Source organism: Oncorhynchus gorbuscha, linkage group LG23, assembly GCF_021184085.1.
Source record: "Oncorhynchus gorbuscha isolate QuinsamMale2020 ecotype Even-year linkage group LG23, OgorEven_v1.0, whole genome shotgun sequence".
Classification (NCBI taxonomy): domain Eukaryota; kingdom Metazoa; phylum Chordata; class Actinopteri; order Salmoniformes; family Salmonidae; genus Oncorhynchus; species Oncorhynchus gorbuscha.
The window spans coordinates 46,350,253-46,374,204 of record NC_060195.1 but is presented as its reverse complement, the minus strand read 5'-3'; positions in this window follow the sequence as shown (position 1 = coordinate 46,374,204).

Below are 23,952 nucleotides of genomic sequence, written 5' to 3'. Positions count from 1 at the left end.
CCCACCCAGGCTGCTCCATCTACAGTCCAACCTGCTTCCTTCAGTGCCAAGTCTGCTGCCACCAGTATCTGGCCTGTTTCACCCACAGCTCAGTCTGCTGCCAGCCAACTCCACCCATGCAAAACACTTGAGTGGTTTGATAAGTAGCAACTCATCACTAGTTTCCATATAGACTGCTGTACTCCAGCCCTTTTGGTCTTGTTTCTAAAATGAAGGTCTCAATTCAATCAGATACATAGTTAACCTGCGGTTGCTCTTGTGTGTCACAAACCACTCCCTTCCTACCACGTTAGAAGTTCAAATCAGTGATAGAAAGTGTAGGCTGTTTGGATGGGGGAATTTAAAGCCTGTCAGTCTAATCAAGAGTAGGGTCTATAGCCTACAATAGAACATCACACAGTGTTTGAATTTGTAACACGGCTGCAGGAACTTCTAACATGGCTGCATGGGTTTTGTCGAATAGAACGTTTGGTAGTTTTGTGACATCCAATGGCAGTGTAGGCGATGAGGTAACACAAGGAGCCACTTGTGGATTTGACAGCTCTAACACAGTTCCACCTCCGATACCGCCAAAACAATCATAGCATTATTCTGATTAAATCGAGCCCTAGAAGTTTCAGGTGGAGATTTTTCCTCTGTTTGCAAGGATGTTGTCATATGTTTGGATCCTGCTGTGTTATTCACTCAGAATCAGTCAGTTGCCACACCCACTCATTACCTTGGGCCCCTAAGGGACACGTATGTGTGTCACATTTGACATTTGTTATTAATAAACACGTTTCTTTATTTCGACCAATTCTTCGAATGACTTTTTATTGTCGGTAAGTCATTATTCACTTCTGATAACAAAAATGTTTTGCTCTCACAGGAATGTATAATAATAAATATGCAGTCCACAAAGAAACAGAACTGATAATTTAAGATAATAATTGCATAAACAAGGGAGTATAAACCAACCAGTAGTAAAACCAACCTCATTAGAACAACACTTCTTCTATATGTTATGATTATGCTACCCTTAAATGTTTCATTAACTCAGGTGATCTTAAATTCACCGATGTGAAAAATAACACTTTTAGACACTATAGTGGATGTTTAGAAATGATATTTCTGGCCAAGGCAAGATTCGAACAGGGTCTTTCGGGGCAACTCTTGCCCTTTCTCAAACAGGAAAAAACAACATTTTCATTGTTTTTCATAATGAAAAATGATTAATAAACATTTATATTATGAAGAAGAAACAACGTTTTATTTCCTCTTTTTTTCTTCTCCCCATTCTTCCTCCCTTTAACATACGCCAGCTTTGGATAAGTCGCGTTTGCCTAAAAGTGTCTGTTAAATGGCATATTTTCTTATTATATTATAATCCATTTTCAGACTCAAGGTCGCCTATAAAATAATGCATATAATAGTAATAAAAACTGCACTTTGTTAAATATTATTTAAAAAAAGGTAGTCTATGAAACATTGTGGAAAAACCTGGATCACTTCAAATTTAAGAGAACCGTTTTAGGGGAAATTGCACTATACACCACCTGAAAACACATACATTTCAATGTAATTATTATTAATTATTTGTTGAAATATGACATTGTCCTTATTTAACAATGCTTACTTTTGGATCCTATAAAAGCCATTGAAGCGTACACTTAGTGTAAAAAACATTATGAACACCTGCTCTTTCCATGAGAGACTCACCAGTTGAAAGCTATGATCCCTTATTGATGCCACTTCAATCGGTGAAGATGAAGGGGAGGAGACAGGTTAAAGAAGGATTTTTAAGCCTTTAGATAATTGAGACATGGGTTGTGTATGTGGGTGAATGTGCAACACAAACAATTTAATTACCTGGTAGTAGGTGCCAGGTGCACCGGTTTTTTGTCAAGAACTGCAACCCTGCTGGGTTTTTCAGCTTAACTGTTAAGTATCAAGTGTATCAAGAATGCTCCACCAATGTGAAGCATTGGAGTCGTCATGGGCCAACATCCTTGTGGAACGCTTTCGACACCTTGTAGAGTCCATACTCAAACGAATTGAGGCTTTTCTGAGGGCAAAGAGGGAAGGTGTTCTTTATGTTTTGTACACTCAGTGTATATCTAAAGTCATTTATGTAATATTGTTGACATGAGTAAAAATACTATTCGAATTTTCATTCTAATATGGCATTGCTGTTATGAAATTCCTTTTTATTTCTCAACCACTTGGTAAAGCTCTGTAATTTCCAAAATAATCAAACTGGGAAAAGAAACAAATGGAAGTTCTTATTTGACTTGTAAGTAGTATTATTTTAAGGGTGGGGGGTCTGCATGTTTTTTCAAGAAAAGGGTTATTTGCTCAATGGCAAGCACGTACAAAAAGGGAAGCAATAAACACATCGTTGGAAAGCAGTTACAGACACCTTTGTTTCCCAGTGCATGACACAAGTTACACGAAGTCGACACTAGGTGGGGGTGAATTGCCATGAATAGCAGAAATTTGTTAAATTCAGGCCTTAAAACAAGTACAGTCTATCTGTAATAATCTAGAAAAGAATCATGGAATGGAGGAGGGTTCGTATAGAAGGGCCCAGCCAACCGTAACTGACATGTTTGAAAGCCATAGATTTGAGATATAGTTTAGTGCTGTTAATACATCGGTTCCCATATGGTCTAGCGGTTAGGATTCCTGGTTTTCACCCAGGCGGCCCGGGTTCGACTCCCGGTATGGGAATGCAACGTTTTAATATTGTCGCGAACTTGCAATTGTTTCGCAGGACCAATGTGTGATCAGCCTTACTGATGAAGTCTGAAATGTATCTTACTGTTCAACTTGACAACCAATAGAAACTTATACACACGGTGATATTTATAACATAAAATACATTTCCAAAATAGGCAATGTACCAAAACTGCGATCCCTTAAGTGGGCGGGTTTGAAAGTGTAGCCAGGGCTGTTTATACCACACGGGACAGTGTGCATTTGGTTTCAATGTATCAACGTTATCCACATCCTTGAAGTTGTATATTCAATGCATTTTTTGTTCGTGATTGTAAATCTAGTTGGTGTTAAAACAATCTGCTAAAGATAATGATTAAGATTGCATTCCAGTTAAAAAGTTCGATACGTAGTTTATTCTAGCCTATCCCAGTAAATTTCTCAGTATGAGTAACCAACATTACATTATTTTTCACAACATCCTGTTTTTTTTTCAACCGAATCCCTAATGCTGGCCAATCATTTCTTAGGGAAAATGTGACTGCTAGGAATTCCCCACGCATCGGTTTTCGGTAAGAAAAAAAACAAGAAAATTAACAGTGTAACCTTATGTCAGCCACGCGAACGTAGTGAAAGTAGAGTTGGCATATTTACTGTACTGATAATGTCGAGCTTCATCTCACAAATGGGATTATTTTTTGGGGGATAATAACAAGATGCTGATAAGTGCCTACTGAAGATATTATGCTGCTGGACGATTTTGATGAAGACATTGTCATTTTAAATGTCTGACACTATAAAATAAGGATTTAAGGTGAGTCTTTGCAATTCGAATTGCTAATGATGTACTTCTAATTTGTTTTAGTTTTTTACGTTGTCTTGACTATTAGTCTGGAATGTGAATGAAACAGTTGTGTTACCCCCGCGCAAGCAGTCCTTTTCATATCGTAGAATGCTCTCCCATTCAATAAATGTATGGATTGAGTACTCCACTTGTAAATCCACAACAAATAAAATGCAAGTTTATTTGCTGTACTGCATCTATTCACCTTGTAGACTAGAACAAATATGGACTACTTTAATTTCTTAAATTCAAAAGAGTTCTACACACAAATGTTCTGCCACTGACCCACATTACTGAACATTTGACATGAAAAATCACAGAGATGTATGACCTACTGCTCTGGTTTATTAACCCTCCTATTGAGAAGCCGTGTCATTGTGTGATACACCCTTAGAAAAAAAGCTGCTATATAGAACCCTAATGGGTTCTTTGGCTGTCCCCATAGAAGAACCCTTTTTGGTTCCAGGTAGAACCATTTTGGGTGCCATGTGAACCCTTTCCACAGAGGGTCTTACCTTTCCAAAAAAGGGTACTCCCTGGAACCAAAAAGGGTTCTTCTATGGGGACAGCCAAATAACTATTTTGGAAAAGTTTTTTTCTAAGAGTGTACCATGCCTTCCATGTGACAGGGGTGCTGTGTGGTAAATGTGAGAGGCTGTTGTGTGCTGCTGACAGAGCTAGCCTGTCTGCAGTGTCTCTAGGTTCCAGTTGCCAATTGTGCTTCATGTGAGTGTGAGGGATCAATTATACAGCCCTGAAAGAAATAGATTGTTAATGTTTTATCTGTTAAGAGGAGTTCAACTGCACCCTACTGTTGTAGCTTCCACAGGTATTAGACGTCACATTAATAAGCATACCCAAAATCTCTTCAGTCTCTGAATATACTATTGGAGAATATTCTGTATCATTGCACCAGTGCTTGTATTTTCCTCTGATTTGTAGAAATGACAAATGGTACCATTACCAATGTTCTGCTGCTCTATCATGAAGTTGGCCATTTAGTTCAAGAGGTTGAGAAAGACCCCCCGCTCTTTATTGGGCACTTGTATGTACCATGTCTACTCATCATGTTCATCTAACATGTTCATCAGTTAAGATATTCTTATTTTCATGTAATTAACTACTTCCAACTGCCAGAAAAATGTGATGGCTTGGATCTACACTAAACTGTGTTTTCTCAAATGACCTGATCTCCTCAACCCATCTGTGGTCAATATAAACGTTTGCCAGATGTTTACATTTTTGGTTTAAGATGCTGGCCTTGTGGGACTTTGCGAGCTGAGAAATCTCATTGGTCTTCCGTGCCTACTGTTGTCCGGAGAAAAGTAGGGGCGAGACAGGGGAATACTTGTGCTCTCCTTATTTGGAGGGTTAGGGGGATGTTTGCGCGACTCAGCTCAGCCCGTCAGCAACAGAGATCAGCTGGTCCTGCTGACCCCCACTCCTCCTCCACTGTCCACCCACCCCACCTCTCCCCCCGTAACACAGCCCGCCTATCCCAGAGGCCCAGTAGATAATTGGAAATCTCAGTCTTCTGAAACCAATTATCCCCTAACAAGAGCCTCTAAATATACTCGTCTGCAGTGTAGTGGTCTCTTGCATATGTTTCAAGCCCCAGACTCCATGCATAGTTAAAAAAAATCCCATGGTGCCTGCCTCACTGCACACTTCCCACCCTCTTTCCCTCCTTCCCTCTCTCTCTTGGTCTTGACAGTCATGTGCATTAATGACCCTGCCTTCTCCGCCTTTGAACTTTGTTGCTGGAGGGATTTCTCCCTCACAAAGGGACTTTGAGGTAGTAACCTCCCTTTCATGAGACAGGGCCTGGATTAACATGATGGAGGATGAGAACAGGCCAGGCATCAGGTTTCAGTTAATAGTCAGTTTATGCACACTGACTGGGAACACTAGCCTATGCCTATCTGGGGCTAGTGACATGCCTGGTACTTATCGCGTGACTGTGATGTCACCATCAGCAGGGCACGGCAGTCAGAGCAGCTGAGGATGGGTGACGAAGACTGCAGACAATGGGAGAGCTGTTCTCATTTGTGGTTCATAATATTGAGGGCTGCTATCAATGTCCTGGCCTCAGTCTTGAGTCTTTTCTAACTGGCCAAGAGCTGCCCTAATGAGCTCTTGGATCTGCCCGTGGCTCTTTGTGTACCTCCGACCAAATCTTCTGCTACCCAAGAGGAAACACAGGTGAAAAAAAAGCAGGAGAGTGGGCATCTTGGTGAGTCTAAGGTGATGTGAAAATCAGCCAACACTTCCCTCCATGTTATTGGCCATTGTACAGTCACTTGATAATAAAATGGATGACCTCTGATTGTGGATTTGCTGTCAATGGGACTCTCATAACTGCAATACTCTCTATTTTTCTGAACCATGGCTTTCGGACAAGATACACCCCATGGCTACCCAACGCAATGGATTCTCCATTCACCAAGCGAACAGGACATTGGATTCAGGGAAAACCAGAGGGAAAGGGCTATGTTTCTGCATCAACAGCAAATGGTGTGCAGTGGAAGTCTCAACCTATTGTTCACCCATCTTGGAATACCATATGGTCAAATGCAGACCCTTCTACCTCCCAAGAGAGTTTTCATCTGTTATCGTGACTGCTCCACCTCAGGACAACAACAACAATAAGCTGACACTTGACAAATGGTACAAGGCTATAAACAAGCAGGAAATCATGCACCCAGATACTACTTTTCTTATTGCCGGTGATTAAAATTCAGCGCCACTAAAACACGTGATGCCCAACTTCTAGCAACACGTCTCCTTTGTCACTAGGGCCAATAAAGTCCTAAACCACTGTTACTCAACCCACAAGCAAGCATACAAGCCCCCCCCCCACTTCCCCCCTTCGGGAAATCAGATCATGATTCCATACTCATGCTTCCTGTTTACAAACAGAATCTCATACAGGAAGTACCCGTGACAAACTGCATAGAAAAATGGTCTACCGTATCAGAGGCTATGCTGCTGGACTGCTTTGCTAGTGCTGACTGGAATATGTTCTAGGATTCTGCCGATAACATTGACGAGCTAACCACCTCCGCAACCAGCTTCAAAAGGAAATGCATCGCCGATTTCATCTCCACGGTGAAGGTTCGCTGCTTCCCCAATCAAAAGCCCTGTATTAACACAGAGGTCTGTGCTAAGCTAAAGGACTACCACTTACAGGACTATCACAGCCAACCCTGAGGCTATGGCTGAGGTCAAGAAGACGTACATGAAGTCCTTCTACGACCTCCACAAAGCCATCAAACAGGCAAACAACAATATCGTAACAAGGTGCAATCCTATTATACTGGCTCTGACACTCAGTGCATGTAGCAGGGGCTACAGTACATTATGGACTATAAAGGAAGCCAAGATCTGTCCAACAATGCCTCTACCAGACAAACCATTTGCCTTTTATGCACCCTTTGACAAAAAACAACACAGAGCCCTGCATTAGGGCCCCTGTAGATCCTGAGGACTGGGTGTTCTCTCTCCCCAAGGCTGACGTGAGTAATGTCTTTAAATGGGTCAATACTCGTAAGATGGTTTCCAAGGCATGTCCTCAGGGCATGTGCAGACCAGCTGCCAGGCATCTTCACTGACATTTTCAACCTCTCATTGTCCAAGTCTGTAATCCCCACATGTTTCAAGCTGACTAGCATCATTCCTGTTCCCAAAAACTCTAAGGCATCCTGTCACATTGACTACCGCCCTGTAACATTCACATTTGTAATAATGAAGTGCTTTTAAAAGCTGGTCATGGCACACATCAACTCTATCATCCCATGTATCCTGGACCCACTCCAATTTTCATACCGCCCCAACAGATCCACAGACGACGCAATCTCAATTGCACTCCACACTGCCCACTCCCACCTAGAAAAGAGGAATAGCTTTGAGAAGATGCCGTTCATCAACTACAGCTCAGCGGTCAACACCATCGTGCCCTCCAAGCTCGTCACCAAGCTCTGGGATTGAACACCTCTCTGCAACTGGATCTTGGACTTCCTGATGGGCCGACCCCAGGTGGTAAGAGTAGGGCACAACACTTCCGCCATGCTGACCCTCAACATGGGAGCCCCCCAGGAATGTGTGCTTAGCCCCCTCCTGTACTCCCTGTTCACTCACAACTGTGTGGCCACGCACGACTCCAACTCCATCATCAAGTTTGTTGATGACACCATGGTGGTAGGCCTGATCACCTACGGCGATGAGACAGCCTACAGGGAGGAGGTCAGAGATCTGACAGTGTGGTGCCAGGACAACAACCTTTCCCCCAACGTCAGTGAGACCAAGGAGCTGATTGTGGACTACAGGAAACGGGTGCGTGTACAACCCCATCCACAGGGCCACAGTAGAGAGTGTTAAGAGCTTCAAGTTTCTTGGTGTTCACATCACTGAGGATGTAACATGGTCCTCTCACATCAGCACAGTCGTGAAGACGGCACGACAGTGCCTCTTCTCCCTCAGGAGGCTGAAACTATTTTGCATGGCTCCTCAGATCCTTAGGAACTTTTACAGCTGCACCATTGAGAGTATCCTGACTGGTTGTGTCACTGTCTGGTATGGCAACTGCACCGCCCTCGACCGGAAGGCTCTACAGAGGGTGGTGTGGACGGCCTAGCACATCACTATGGGTGAGCCCCCAGCCATCCAAGACATACATGACACCTCTTAGGTAACCACAAGGTAGCAATGTTTAATGTGTCTCTGACTATGGGCAATTCCACATTAACACTCAGAGCGCCGGAATTCCATAACTACTGGAATGGCCATGACGGTCATTCTGATAGTTGATATTTCAATTGTATAAATATACCATAATACATAATACATTTCTAAATGAATGCATTTATGTTAAAATAGGTAATAAGAAACCTCAGGACACCATATGCAAATTGTAATCAGTCAGAAAATGTATTGATTGATCCAGAAGCGCATAGACTGTAAATACTAAAATAAGATGATAGTCTATTTTCTGACTGTAAGACAACAGTTGCCAAACTACACCTACATTATATTGAAACTAATTTCACATATAATAATATATATATAGCCTAAAGACAAGATGAAATTTACAATAGTCTGATGGGTGACAATATTATCAATCGTCGAATAGAGAATGTTGTGACTGATGACCTGTGCAGCATGCATTGACAGCGTACATTGACGGCGTGCATTGTCAAAGAGGAAAGTAGCTTACCAAATAGCACTTCTTCCATATCATCCTACAGAAGTCCATGCAGATGTTTTGATTGCTATACCCTATCAGAAAGAGCAGATTGCATTAGAATGACACATTTCCTGAACAAATTCAGTGATATCTGCTAACCAGACCTCTCATTAAGCGATGGTCAGACGATGGTCTTGTATTGCTAAAGAATTCAAATGAACCTATTTTTGCCAAACAACTGTACAAATTGCGAGGATGTCTCTGTTTCAAAATATTACTTTTTCCCAGAACAACCGGGGCTCCATGCATTCCTCATATGAGTAGGCTACCGGTGACAATCAGCGATAGCCATTTGGGATATTCAAATATATTCTTACTGAAAAACAAACAAGTTGATTTAATTGGCATGGCACAGCCGTAGATTGGCATGGCGTAGCCATAGCCATGTCTACCAAGCACAGATAAATACAACTGAAAACATGCTATTCTGTTCTTTTGAAGTTAATGAACATGTATCATGTTTATTTATGACCTTCCTGAATGAAATATTAATGGATTTATTTGTGATTGTATATATTAACACTAGAAAGGCAGAGAGCATAATAATGTTTCAAAACAAACTGAAATGTTTATTTTTTAATTTTTTTAAGTCATGTCCCCCTCGTCCTTAACTTTTTCTAAACACATCTATATAACACACTGTTTAAGTTAGAATCTTAATATCACAAACAAAACTGGAGTTTTAACCATTTTTAGAAGCGCATGTTATAAAAAAAAAAAAAAAAAGATTTCCCCGGCCTGCTCCACTCCTATGATAGTTGAATGTTTCATGCCCAGTTGATGATCAACCGATAATTGCCCCGAAACTGAACCTAAACTATACCTTAACTAATTTCAAACATATAACAACAGATTAAATAAATGAAGTGTGATGGGGGAGAAAAGGGGAGAATGGGTGAGTTGAGTGAGGGATTCGTAATTCTGCAATCACCAATAGTGAATGAAGAACAGGGAGGGCCATTCTGTTGTATTGATCCATTCTAATTCTAATCTTAAAATGGTATGTACCCTATATCAGTCCACCGAATCAAAGTTATTTTATTAGTCTACTTGGAGTAGGCTACCCAGTGAGAACGTGCATAAATGACAATGGTAAGACCAAGACAAATGGATGGCGGGGAAGAAATGGACCGTATCTGATGATGATTCTGATTCATGCTGAACGGCTTTCCATATCTGGGAAAGGATCCATATCGGGCAGCAGGTGAGCGAGTGTTGGATAATGTTTTTGATCAGGAGGCACAGCTGTACTTGTCATGTTTTGTCTTATTTTGTCTTGTCATTTTGCTTTTCCCTCTGTTCGTTTTCCCCCTGCTGGTCTTTTTAGGTTCGTTCCCCTTTTTCTCTCTCCCTTCCTCTCTCTCTTCTCTCTATCGTTCCGTTCCTGCTCCCAGCTGTTCCTATTCCCCTAATCAATCATTTAGTCTTCCCACACCTGTTCCCTATCTTTCCCCCTGATTAGAGTCTCTATTTCTCCCCTTGTTTTCCGTTTCTGCCCTGTCGGATCATTGTCTATTGTTCACCGTGCTGTGTATCGCCCTGTCGTGTCGTGTTTCCCTCAGATGCTGCGTGGTGAGCAGGTGTCTGAGTCTGCTACGTTCAAGTGCCTTCCCGAGGCAACCTGCAGTTCATGATCGAGTCTCCAGTCTGTTCTCGTCATTACGAGTGGAATTATGCTTTATGATTGTAGATTTACTTTACTGGATTAAAGACTCTGTTTTCGCCAAGTTGCTTTTGGGTCCTCATTCACCTGCATAACAGAAGGATCCGACCAAGAATGGACCCAGCGACTATGGATTCTCTCTACTCTACTCTCGAGTTCCAGGGAGCGATGCTCGGCAGACACGAGCAGGAATTGTCTGCTGCTCGGCATGCCGTTGAGACCCTGGCCGCTCAGGTCTCCGACCTCTCAGGACAGTATCAGAGTCTTCGTCTCGTGTCACCAGCTACTTCCGGTTCTTCCGAGCCTCCGGAACCTAGGGTTAATAACCCACCATGTTATTCTGGGCAGCCCACTGAGTGCCGCTCCTTTCTCACCCAGTGTGATATAGTGTTCTCTCTCCAACCCAACACATACTCAAGAGAGAGAGCTCGGATTGCCTACGTCATATCACTCCTTACTGGTCGGGCTCGGCAGTGGGGCACAGCTATCTGGGAGGCAAGCGCTGAGTGTACTAACAATTATCTGAACTTTAAAGAGGAGATGATAAGGGTTTTTGATCGCTCAGTTTTTGGGAAAGAAGCTTCCTGGTCCCTGTCTTCCCTATGTCAAGGTAATCGATCCATAACGGATTACTCTATAGAGTTTCGCACTCTTGCTGCCTCCAGTAACTGGAACGAGCAGGCGTTGCTCGCTCGTTTTCTGGAGGGACTCCACGCTAAGGTTAAGGATGAGATTCTCTCTCGGGAGGTTCCATCCAGCGTGGATTCTTTGATTGAACTCGCTATTCGCATTGAACGACGGGTAGATCTTCGTCACCGAGCTCATAGAAGAGAGCTCGCGTTAACTGTGTCTCCCCTCTCTCCGACACTACCGTCTTTCCCCACTGACTCAGGTGTTGAGCCCATGCAGCTGGGGGTATTCGCATCTCGACTAAGGAGAGGGAACGGAGAATCACCAACCGCCTCTGTCTCTATTGCGGTTCCGCTGGTCATTTTGTCATTTCATGTCCAGTTAAAGGCCAGAGCTCATCAGTAAGCGGAGGGCGACTGATAAGCGCTACTAGACGGTCCTCTCCGTCAAGTACATGTACTACCTTACCGGTCCATCTACGCTGGACCGGATCGGCAGCTTCCTGCAGTGCATTAATAGACTCTGGGGCAGAGGGCTGTTTTATGGACGAAGCCTGGGCGCGGGAACATGACATTCCTCTCAGACAGTTAGGGAGCCCACGGTCATGTTTGCCTTGGATGGTAGTCCTCTCCCCAGTATATTATATGAAACACTACCTTTAACCCTCACTGTATCTGGTAACCATAGTGAGACCATTTCTTTTTTTGATTTTTTGTTCACCTTTTACACCTGTTGTTTTGGGTCATCCCTGGCTAGTGTGTCATAATCCTTCTTTTGATTGGTCTAGTAATTCTATCCTTTCCTGGAACGTTTCTTGTCATGTGACGTGTTTAATGTCTGCTATTTCTCCTGTTTGTTCTGTCCCCTCTTCTCAGGAGGAACCTGGTGATTTGACAGGAGTGCCGGAGGAGTATCATGGTCTGCGCACGGTCTTCAGTCGGTCCAGAACCAACTCCCTTCCTCCTCACCGGTCGTATGATTGTTGTCCTGTTCTCTTCAAGAAGCGTTTTGCATCCGCTCCTATCCTTGTTGCACCTGACGTCACTAAACCGTTTATTGTTGAGGTTGACGCGTCGGGGGTGGGCGTGGGAGCCATTCTGTCCCAGCGCTCCGATACTGACGATGGGGTCCACCCTTGTGCGTATTTTTCTCATCGCCTGTCACCGTCGGAACGTAACTATGATGTGGCTAACCGCGAACTGCTCGCCATCCGTTTAGCCCTAGGCAAATGGCGACAGTGGTTGGAGGGGGCGACCGTTCCTTTTGTCGTTTGGACTGACCAAAAGAACCTTGAGTACATCCGTTCTGCCAAACAACTGAATGCGCGTCATGCTCGTTGGGCGTTGTTTTTCGCTCGTTTCGAATTCGTTATTTCTTATTGCCCGGGTACTAAGAACACCAAGCCTCATGCTTTATCCCGTCTCTTTAGTTCTTCTGTGGCTTCTACCGATCCCGAGGGATCCTTCCTGTTGGGCGTGTTGTCGGGTTGACTGTCTGGGGAATTGAGAGACAGGTTAAGCAAGCACTCACGCACACTGCGTCGCCGCGCGCTTGCCCTAGTAACCTTCTTTTCGTTCCTGTTTCTACTCGTCTGGCTGTTCTTCAGTGGGCTCACTCTGCCAAGTTAGCTGGCCATCCCGGCGTTCGGGGTACGCTTGCTTCTATTCGCCAGCGGTTTTGGTGGCCTACTCAGGAGCGTGACACGCGCCGTTTCGTGGCTGCGTGTTCAGACTGCGCGCAGAAGAAGTCTGGTAATTTTTTTTCTGCTTCTGCTCCTGGTCTTGCTGGGTCTCAGTCTTCCCTGCCATCGCATCTCTCCTGTTCTTGTTCCTGCCCTTGCTGTGTCTCAGTCTGTCCCTAGTTGTTACTCTCCTGGCCTGTTTGGTCCTGTTTGCTCTAAAGCTTTCAGTTCTCTACCCGTGTCTCATTTTTTTTTTTTTTAGAGTAGTACCCTAGTTTCCCTTTTTATCGTTTTTCGTTACGGTCCTGAGGAGAGGAGTTGGGTTCTTTCTCGGGACGTGCTGGACCGTTTGTGATCTATGATTTCCTCCGTTGCCGCCAGTGTTCCTCCTCGAGAGCGCCAGGAGGCGCTCGGTGAGTGGGGGGGTACTGTCATGTTTTGTCTTATTTTGTCTTGTCATTTTGCTTTTCCCTCTGTTCGTTTTCCCCCTGCTGGTCTTTTTAGGTTCGTTCCCCTTTTTCTCTCTCCCTTCCTCTCTCTCTTCTCTCTATCGTTCCGTTCCTGCTCCCAGCTGTTCCTATTCCCCTAATCAATCATTTAGTCTTCCCACACCTGTTCCCTATCTTTCCCCCTGATTAGAGTCCCTATTTCTCCCCTTGTTTTCCGTTTCTGCCCTGTCGGATCATTGTCTATTGTTCACCGTGCTGTGTATCGCCCTGTCGTGTCGTGTTTCCCTCAGATGCTGCGTGGTGAGCAGGTGTCTGAGTCTGCTACGTTCAAGTGCCTTCCCGAGGCAACCTGCAGTTCATGATCGAGTCTCCAGTCTGTTCTCGTCATTACGAGTGGAATTATGCTTTATGATTGTAGATTTACTTTACTGGATTAAAGACTCTGTTTTCGCCAAGTTGCTTTTGGGTCCTCATTCACCTGCATAACAGTACTAGGTGAAAGGAGGAACTTGCCGCTGGCCTGTTGCTGTGTTCTACAATATGCTTGACTTGGCTGCTATCAACAAACACATGTTGTTCAAGCAGTGCATGAACAACACCCATGAGCGGGAGAGACGTCACCATGAGTCTGGCACACGGGCTACGTGAGAGACATATGAGGGCCAAGGCAGCAGCAAAGATTTCCAAGAGCCATTGCGCGAGCCAAATTGCACACAGCTCCCGGGGGAGGAGAAGCTGCAAGGTGATCAGATTCACTCGGAAACAGAACCTGGACACTTGCTTCCGCTGCAAGCGACTTGTGTGGGGGAAGTGTAGCAATCAAGTGAAAGTGACAAAGATTTGTGGTGACTGTTCGGACAAGGATAACAGCTAAATGAGATCCAACTGCACACAATACTTTAAGCACAAGCAAGGCCACAAATAATGTGTCCAATAACTGACAATAATATGCTATTTTTGACCACAGTTACAGTATATTGACACATATTCATTATAATGCCAACATTCTTTTTGTGCTGATTTTCTCTATTCACAAGCACGCTTGGCACCTATACTGATATTTAGGCTACTAGTATTTTCAGATATTTTCTTAGTTGACAGTGCGTGTCTTGCGGTTTGGGTATTTCCATTTGTTTTGTCAGTAGAAAAATAAGCTTTTACTTTGTTTTAATGCACAAGCTTTCTGCTTCATAGTTGTTACAAAGGCACTCCACGAATGAAATAGATTTTATACTTGGAAAGCAATGGCTTTTTTTCTGGCCACTCTTCCGTAAAGCCCAGCTCTGCGGAGTGTACGGCTTAAAGTGGTCCCATGGACAGATACTTTAATCGCCGTTGTGGAGTGTTGCAGCTCCTTCAGGGTTATCTTTGGTCTCTCGGATTAATGCCCTCCTTTCCTGGTCCGTGAGTTTTGGTGGGCGCCCCTCTCAATATTCTTTCAATTTTTTTTATTAATGGTGTTCCTTGGGATGTTCAAAGTTTCTGATACTTTTATATAACCCAACCCTGATCTGTACTTCTCCACAACTTTGTCCCTGACCTGTTTGAGGAGCTCCTTGGTCTTCATGGTGCCGCTTGCTTGGTGGTGCCGCTTGCTTGGTGGTGCCGCTTGCTTGGTGGTGCCGCTTGCTTGGTGGTGCCGCTTGCTTGGTGGTGCCGCTTGCTTGGTGGTGCCGCTTGCTTGGTGGTGCCGCTTGCTTTGTGGTGTTGCAAACTCTGGGGCCTTTCAGAACAGGTGTTTATATACTGAGATCATGTGACACTTAGATTGCACACAGGTGGACTTTATTTAACTCATTATGTGACTTCTGAAGGTAATTGGTTGCACCAGATCTAATTTAGGGTCTTCAGAGCAAAGGGGGTGAATACATATACATGCACCACTTTCCCATTTTTCTTTTTTAGATTTTTTAAATTTCACTTCACCAATTTGGACTATTTTTGAATGTCCATTACATGAAATCCAAATAAAAATAAATTTAAGGTACCCCTGGGTGTTGCAGTGGTCTAAGGCACTGCATCACAGTGCTAGCTAGACTCTGGGTTCGAGTCCAGGCTTATTTTTCAAGTATTTATTAGACAGGTGGCTATTGGTAGGCCTGGCTATTCTACTGTTAAATATGCATAAGGTCATTTTGACCATAATGGCTCTTTGAGGATGAAATTCTCAGAATTCTTTTGTCTTTTATGATATTTCTCAGAAAGTACTACTAGAATGTAAAATACTCATATTTAGGAAACGTCAGATACAGGTGGATTCAAGGTTTTTATTGAAATTAAGTTATTGAAATTACAATATTGAAATGGTCAGATTGACCATTTTTGGCAGTTCTAGTGTTAACAGAAGTCTGACTCATATTTTTCATTTACATTTACATTTACATTTAAGTCATTTAGCAGACGCTCTTATCCAGAGCGACTTACAAATTGGTGCATTCACCTTATGACATCCAGTGGAACAGCCACTTTACAATAGTGCATCTAAATATTTTAAGGGGGGGGTGAGAAGGATTACTTTATCCTATCCTAAGTATTCCTTAAAGAGGTGGGGTTTCAGGTGTCTCCGGAAGGTGGTGATTGACTCCGCTGTCCTGGCGTCGTGAGGGAGTTTGTTCCACCATTGGGGAGCCAGAGCAGCGAACAGTTTTGACTGGGCTGAGCGGGAACTTTTAAATGTATGCCAAACAAAAAACAATGATTGCAAAGATTGCAAATTACAACAAAGTACAATTTCCACTGAAAATTTGACCGTGGTCACCGATATAACTGTTTTGGGGCACACATTTTCTCCTCTCCTCCTCTCCTCACATACACTTCCATTCCATAGAAATGGAATGAATAGACCAGGCATCCCCATTCAAGTCAATGATGTCATAATGGGTGGACTGGCTGTCATAGCGAGTGTACCCATAGGAGCAAAGCAAGAAGTTAAAGCACCACAGGAAATGTACCCATCAATATGTGCTGTGATTTGTTAACTGACATTACAAAAAATACATTCCATTTAATTTGAATGAATATTCTACAGTTCAGCAAAGAGCAACAGAGTTTCATCACGTTGTTAAGAGTCCAAGGTACGGAAGAAACTCACTCAACCATACAAATGCCCCGTCTTCAGTCAGCTGTTCATCCCACACAACAACAGTCATGACAGTTATTTTATTTTCATGATGGTCTTCATCCATAATCGTCTGTGACATGCTAATTGTGCCTGCCCTAAAGATATTTCATGGTGTCTCCCCCTATTTTTTGTCAGAAGACAACTTGCTCTGTAAAGTTCCTTAGTTCACTGTGAGTTTGTTTCAACAACCGAGGCTCTGTCACCTGAGTTTACGTCCTCTGATATATCCGTTCGATCACTAGGCAGCGCTACGGCCAAGCGGCCGACGTGACGTCAAAGAGAAAGGGGAGCCAGGGGAAATTCCACCTGTAACCCCATCCCGCCTGCATGCTGCCTCTCACACTGTGAAGCATGTGACTCCAGTCCAAACTATACACATGGACTCCATGTCTCCATACGTACTTACTGTCATTTGTAATGTCATCATATTAACCTCGGTTTCGATGTCTTGTAAACTACACAACTTGTCTTGTTTTCCCCCGAGAACTTAAGAGGTCATAGATTTTAGACTCTGTGTTCCCTTTTCTCCAGAGGCAGCCTTGAACAACTGAAAACAAGCTCCAAAACAACAATGCAATGTCTTAGTTAGGTTTAACTAACAATATATTGTTTTTCTTAGGCTATATATTGTTTTTCTTAGGCTATTACTCAGTTATTACGCTGTTTTAAATGGTATGGTGGCAAAAGATGACCAACCACTAGAGATTGACAATCAGGCTGGACTGACCCAGTGGTTTTGTTGCCATCTCATTTTTTGCGTGGGCAAAATCACCGGGGAAGCCAGAAAAAGGCACATTACATCCTATGTCTTTTGATAATAGCATTGTTTGCTCTATAACCTGTTAGTTCATATGCCTTGACACCGTGATATATAGGCCTAAGGCTGAGACAATCAGAAAACGCAGTGGCAAAATAAACACATTTGTTTGATTAAAAAACTAGAGAGCAACATCTGTCCAGTGAAGTCCACAAAACATATTGCATGTAACAAACAGTTACATGACCTAGAGCTTGGTCAGGCAAGTTAATATGTTTTTGACATTTTCGGACAACAAAACAACTCTTGATTTAGATCCACGGAGAGATACCACAAGTCGCAAAGAAAACAGGCGATGCCTCCACTATTCCAGCACCATTTCAACATGATCTATTCACTTATGCTTATTGTTATACATTGACAACTAAAAGATACCAACAATTATTTAGTCCAATCAACGTAAGCTAAATATGTGGCTGTCGATCGTGCTGATTTATGTGTGTATGTACAGTTGAAGTCGGAAGTTTACATACACATTTACATTTACATTTAAGTCATTTAGCAGACGCTCTTATCCAGAGCGACTTACAAATTAGCCAAATACATTTAAACTCAGTTTTTCACAATTCCTGACATTTAATCCTAGTAAAAATCCCCTGTTTTAGGTCAGTTAGGATCACAACTTTATTTTAAGAATGTGAAATGTCAGAATAATAGTAGAGAGAATTATTTATTTAAGCTTTGATATCTTTCATCACACTCCCAGTGGGTCAGAAGTTTACATACACTCAATTAGTATTTGATAGCATTGCCTTTTAATTGTTTAACTTGGGTCAAACATTTTGGGTAGCCTTCCACAAGCTTCCCACAATACGTTGAGTGAATTTTGGCTCATTCTTCCTTGACAGAGCTGGTGTAACTGAGTCAGGTTTGTAGGCCTCCTTCCTCGCACATGCTTTTTTTGTTCTGTCCACACATTTTCTATAGGATTGAGGTCAGGGCTTTGTGTTGGCCACTCCATTACCTTGACTTTGTTGTTCTTAAACCATTTTGCCACAACTTTGGAAGTATGCTTGGGGTCATTGTCTATTTGAAAGACCCATTTGTGACCAAGCTTTAACATCCTGACTGTATTGATGTTGCTTCAATATATCCACATCATTTTCCTTTCTCATGATGCCATCTGTGAAGTGCACCAGTAACTCCTGCAGCAAAGCACTCCTACAACATGATGCTGCCACCCCCGTGCTTCACGGTTGGGATGATGTTCTTCGGCTTGCAAGCCTCCCCCTTTGTCCTCCAAACATAATAATGGTCATTATGGCCAAAATTTCTATTGTTGTTTCATCAGACCAGAGGACATTTCTCCAGAAAGTACGATTTTTGTCCCCATGTGCAGTTGCAAACCATAGTCTGGCTTTTTTATGGCTGTTTTGGAGAACTGGCTTCTTCCTTGCTGAGCGGCCTTTCAGGTTATGTCGCTATAGGACTCGTTTTACTGTGGATATAGATACTTTGTACCTGTTTCCTCCAGCATCTTCACATGGTCCTTTGCTGTTGTTCTGGGATTGATTTACACTTTTGGCACCAAAGTATGTTCATCTCTAGGAAACAGAACGTGCCTCCTTCCTAAGAGATATGATGGCTGTGTGGTCCCATGGTGTTTATACTTGTGTACTATTGTTTGTACAGATGAAAGTGGTACCTTCAGGAGTTTGGAAATTGCTCCCAGGGATGAACCAAACTTGTGGAGGTCTTGGCTGATTTCTTTTGATTTTCCCATGATGTCAAGCAAAGAGGCACTGAGTTTGAAAGTAGGCCTTGAAATACATCCACAAGTACACCTCCAATTGACTCAAATTATGTCAATTAGCCCATCAGAAGCTTCTAAAGCCATGACATAATTTTCTGGAATTTTCCAAGCTGTTTAAATGCACAGTTATCTTAGTGTATGTAAACTTCTGACCCACTGGAATTGTGATACAAGTGATGTAACTGAAATAATCTGTCTGTAAACAATTGTTGGAAAAATGACTTGTGTCATGCACAAAGTAGATGTCCTAACCGACTTTCCAAAACTATAGTTTGTTAACAAGAAATTTGTGGAGTGGTTGAAAAAGGAGTTTTAATGACTCCAACCTAAGTGTATGTAAACTTCAGACTTCACCTGAATGTGCGTGCGTGTCAGTGGAAACGCCAATGCCATCTTCTTCTTTCATGTTGCCTAAATGGTCTATGACTCTGTCATACAGTACATGCATTTCGTTTTTGTTGTCCTATGCTACCTGGCCAAGACATTTGCTCGCTAGCTTAATTTCCTTTCATGGGCAACGACGCGCCAGGCCAGCTAGTTAACGTTAGCCTAATGTTACTACATCTGTTAAACTTCCATCCTCTCAGGCCATGGGCACAATATATGAATTTATGGTTCGATCAGAATTGCCATTATAATCATTGGCCAATACGGAGAATTAAGTAAAACCACAAATCCATATCCCTATCTCCATCAATGGATAATTTAGGAAAGGGCTACTGGAGGACAACAACACAACGAGATGCAACAATTCAAGTTTTCTGTCAATGATGTTTGGCTTGTAATCAATGTGATTGATGTGAAGCCAAATCCAAACTGGCTTCCCTTTACACTTTTTTTTGTTGCGCCAGGGCCATTCAGAGCTGAGCTCACTCAGTTTAGCTCAACGCTGATTGGCTATTATTGTATTTTAAAAATTATCAAGGGAGGCCAAATGCTCACTGGCTACCCTTGCATTCAGTGCTACAGTTGGCAAAAATCTCATGCGCTTTTTGACCAGACAGCATAGATGGGCGCTGTTTCGTTCACTTGGATGCTTTCTCCGGTGAGATACATTCAGCCTCTTGTGAATTGAAGGACATTTATGAAACACATAAAGATGAAAGATACAAAATAAAATACAATTCGAGGAAACCTGGCTTCCCTTGGCATCCATGAATACACGCCACTGTTTTACTCTATTTGTATGTGATTTGTGCAAATTCAAGGTAGAATCACTCAGCCTGTTACTTTTTTGTTGATACTGATGTGATCCATGCATAGCTAGCTTTGGTATTTTTAGTCAATGTAGCAGGCACAGTGTGTATCCAATGCTTGAATAGATTGGGGGGGTTGCTGGGTGGTGGTTTGACTACTAGGGTGATCCTCAAACAACAGCCAGCTAAACTAACCAAATTAATAGCAGTGGCGGCTCCTCAGAGGAGGAAGGGGAGGATCATCCTCCTCTGGGAATTTCATTTAAAAAACTTTTTTTTTTTAAATATTTATTTTTAGATACAACGATACTAAGTATATTCACGTCACCAATAATTGATTAAAACACTATTTTGCAATGAAGGTCTACAGTAGCCTCAACATCACTCTGTAGGGTAGCAGCATGGTTTAGCCGGTGGACAGCTAGTTTCTGTCCTCTGAGTACATTACCTTCAATACAAAACCAAGGAGGCTCATGGTTCTCACCCCCCTTCCATAGACTTACACAGTAATTATGACAACTTTCAGAGGACATCCTCCAACCTATCAGTGCTCTTGCAGCATGAGCTTACATATTGTACACACAATCAAATGATCAGAGAATGAATCTCGTACTGAAAGCATAAGCTACAGATAGATAGCACTGTAGTGCATAAAATATGGTGAGGATATGACTCAAGAGAGAAAAAGACAATAGTTGAACAATTTTGAACAAATTAATTTCTTTAAAAAATTAAGGAGAAGCAAGTTGGAGAGAGCTAGCTATAGTTTTATTATTTTTTACCACTTTCATTTTGACTTAGCTAGCAAAATCAACTAGCTAGTTTAGCCTATTCAAACACCCGGCTCAAACAGAAAGGGATGCTATGTTAGCTAGCTGGCGATGAATATCCAACACTCGAACACTTCCAAGTCAAGGTAACCTTTTCATTTAACTCATTTATTGCCACCGGGGCCCGCCAGTGTAACTGATAAACTGCTTGCTGACTGTACTGCATGATTGTAGCGGGTTTACCTATGCGTTAGTTCTAGTAGCTATGTTGACTTTGACGTTAGCTAATATGGTGACAATGATGTAGGCTGTGTGTAGCGCTTATGATATGAATGTTTGGCTTGGAAAGTTTTTTTCACCTGGTCACTGTCACAGACAGCTGATATGTTGTGCGCTGAAGTCCACAAGCAAAGGGAAAATGTGAGAGGAGGAGAGAGCGTTATAACTACAATGATCAAGAAGGAATTATAACGACAATGATCAAAGTGATCATGCTGTTTGTATGTGGCTGCTTTGAGAATGAACTATGTGCGTGTGATCAGTGGTCTATTCATTCCGCCGATTCTGTTGAAAAACTTTCTTAAACGGAAGAAAACGGAACAGACTAATGATTACACCCTAGATCAGATAGGTGCAGACAAGAGTGTGCAAGGCAGTATTGAATGTGTCACTGTCTGTCACCTTGATTACTCAAATTTCTCTCAACCTGTGTAACTACATTGTAAACTTCCATCCATGTCCTAGGTTGTAGCAACCTCATGATGGGTATAGGGAAAAATGTTGTGTCATGTAGTAGCATAAACCTATCGATATTACATTGAGCTGGGTGAATGGAATATGAATGACAGTCATCCAATATGCTGTAGAAATAAGGCCATGCTCACAAAAAATTATAATTGTCCTCACTCATCTTAAACGGCACTGACCATAGCAGCCTGTCGCCCTCTCTTTGCCTACACTGTCATTTGAATTGGTGCTTTGTGTTGGGATGTATGCTGGTCAGAGGAGTGCTAATATGTCTGTCATGAAAGCTTGACATGCAGAGTATTATCAGTGTGTGTCTGTGACCGTGTGTTTGATGAGCTGCCTCCCATGAGAGAGAATAAACTCGCCTCACTCAGCTGATCCACAGCGTCAACAAGTTAATGTGTAAAATGTAATGGCATCTTAAATAGAGAGCTTACAGCATCTGTTAGCCAGTTAGCAGCTCATCACCGACACTGAGAAGCATTTACAGTATGTAGCCTGTGTCTGTCACCACATCATATAGGCTAATGTGGTGAATTCTAGAGTCACAGACTGTCCCTCCTTCGGGCCTGATATTTGAATGATTTAATATCAACACTCTACTATTGGGTATTCATTCAACAGTACGCTTTCAAAGACTGTGGGCATCATATACTCTGAATGTGAAACAAAAATGCTTAGTTCTCTTAACGGCAAAGCCCCTGTATATACGAGAAGAAACTTGAGTCCTTCCAGCTGTCAATCACTATGCCCTTGGTATACACTGAGTATACCATACATTAGGAACACCTTCCTAATATTGAGTTGCACCTCCCCTCAGAACAGGACTCTGTGGACTGCACAAGGTGTCAAAAGCATTCCACGGGGATGCTGGCCCATGTTGACTCCAATGCTTCCCACAGTTGTGTCAAGTTGGCTGGACGTTCTTTGGGTGGTGGACCGCTCTTGATACAGACAGGAAACTGTTGAGTATGAAAAATCCAACAGCATTGCAGGTCTTGACACATTCAAACTGGAGCTCCTGGCACCTACTACCCCGTTCAAAGGCACTTAAATATTTCAGTCAGTCAGTTCACCCTCTGAATGGCACACATACACAATCCATGTCTCAATTCTCTCAAGACTTAAAAATCCTTCTTCAACCTGTTCTCACCCCTTCATCTACACTGATTGAAGTGGGTTTAATAAGTGCCATCGATACGGGGATCATAGCTTTCACCTGGATTCGCCTGGTTAGTCATGGAAAGAGCAGGTGTTCTTAATTGTAGTATACTCCGTGTAGATTACATTAGACAAGCGGTTAAACATGAGAAAGTCAGTCAGTTAGCCTCAGTGGAGACAGCTCTAGTGTTTTTCCCGACTACAGGTAGCGGATTCTGTTGACAGAGGTGTGATGCGGACTGTCTGGAATGTTGGCCTTGCCATGTGTGTTTAATGTTTAATGTGATACCTTAACGTTAATGTGTCTGGTCCTTCCTGTAAAAATTCATTTAACTCCTTCCGCTCTGCTCTTATGTACTCCAAATATGCACAGCTATGAACAGAAGATTTATGTTTGTTGTCCACTTTATTTGTGTATGGCTGCAGTACCGCACAAAATAACATGTAAACATCACCAGGAAGTCCCAGGACTTGTTACATGTTATCACATGAGCGGAATATTCTGATGTCGCAATAACCTGGATAAATAGAGCTCAATTCCCGTACTGGTCTATGAGAGAGTGAGTGACTCAGCTGTAGGCTATGTGGATTTAATGCATTACCATTCAGCTACCGCACAAAATAACATGTAAACATCACCAGGAAGTCCCAGGACTTGTTACCTGTTATCACATGAGCGGAATATTCTGATGTCGCAATAACCTGGATAAATAGAGCTCAATTCCCGTACTGGTCTATGAGAGAGTGAGTGACTCAGCTGTAGGCTATGTGGATTTAATGCATTACCATTCAGCTAAATGCCTACACCCCTCTCTTTGTTGGTTCTGTGTGGCTGCAGTCATTGCAATCATCCACAGTCACTGCTGTGAGTCAGAGTTGACCATTCCCAGTCCTGGTTGGTCACAGTGTGAGGATGTTCGTAGCAATGACCAAAGCTGCATAATCTTTTTGACAATTTGTTATCTTCCAATTAGCTGAAGGTTGAAAGAGTTAGTGGACGAGAATTGATTGTCTCCTAAGGGTGATTGGCCTCAAACAAACTGTCTGGTGTTCGTATGAAAATATTCCAACAGCGTGTCACAGACTTTTGCTTTTTATCACCCATTGTTCGAAGCAAGTCTGCCCCAAGTAACATTAACAACTTTTTCTCATGGTCATTTACAAGTGTGTTGTGGTGTTTACAG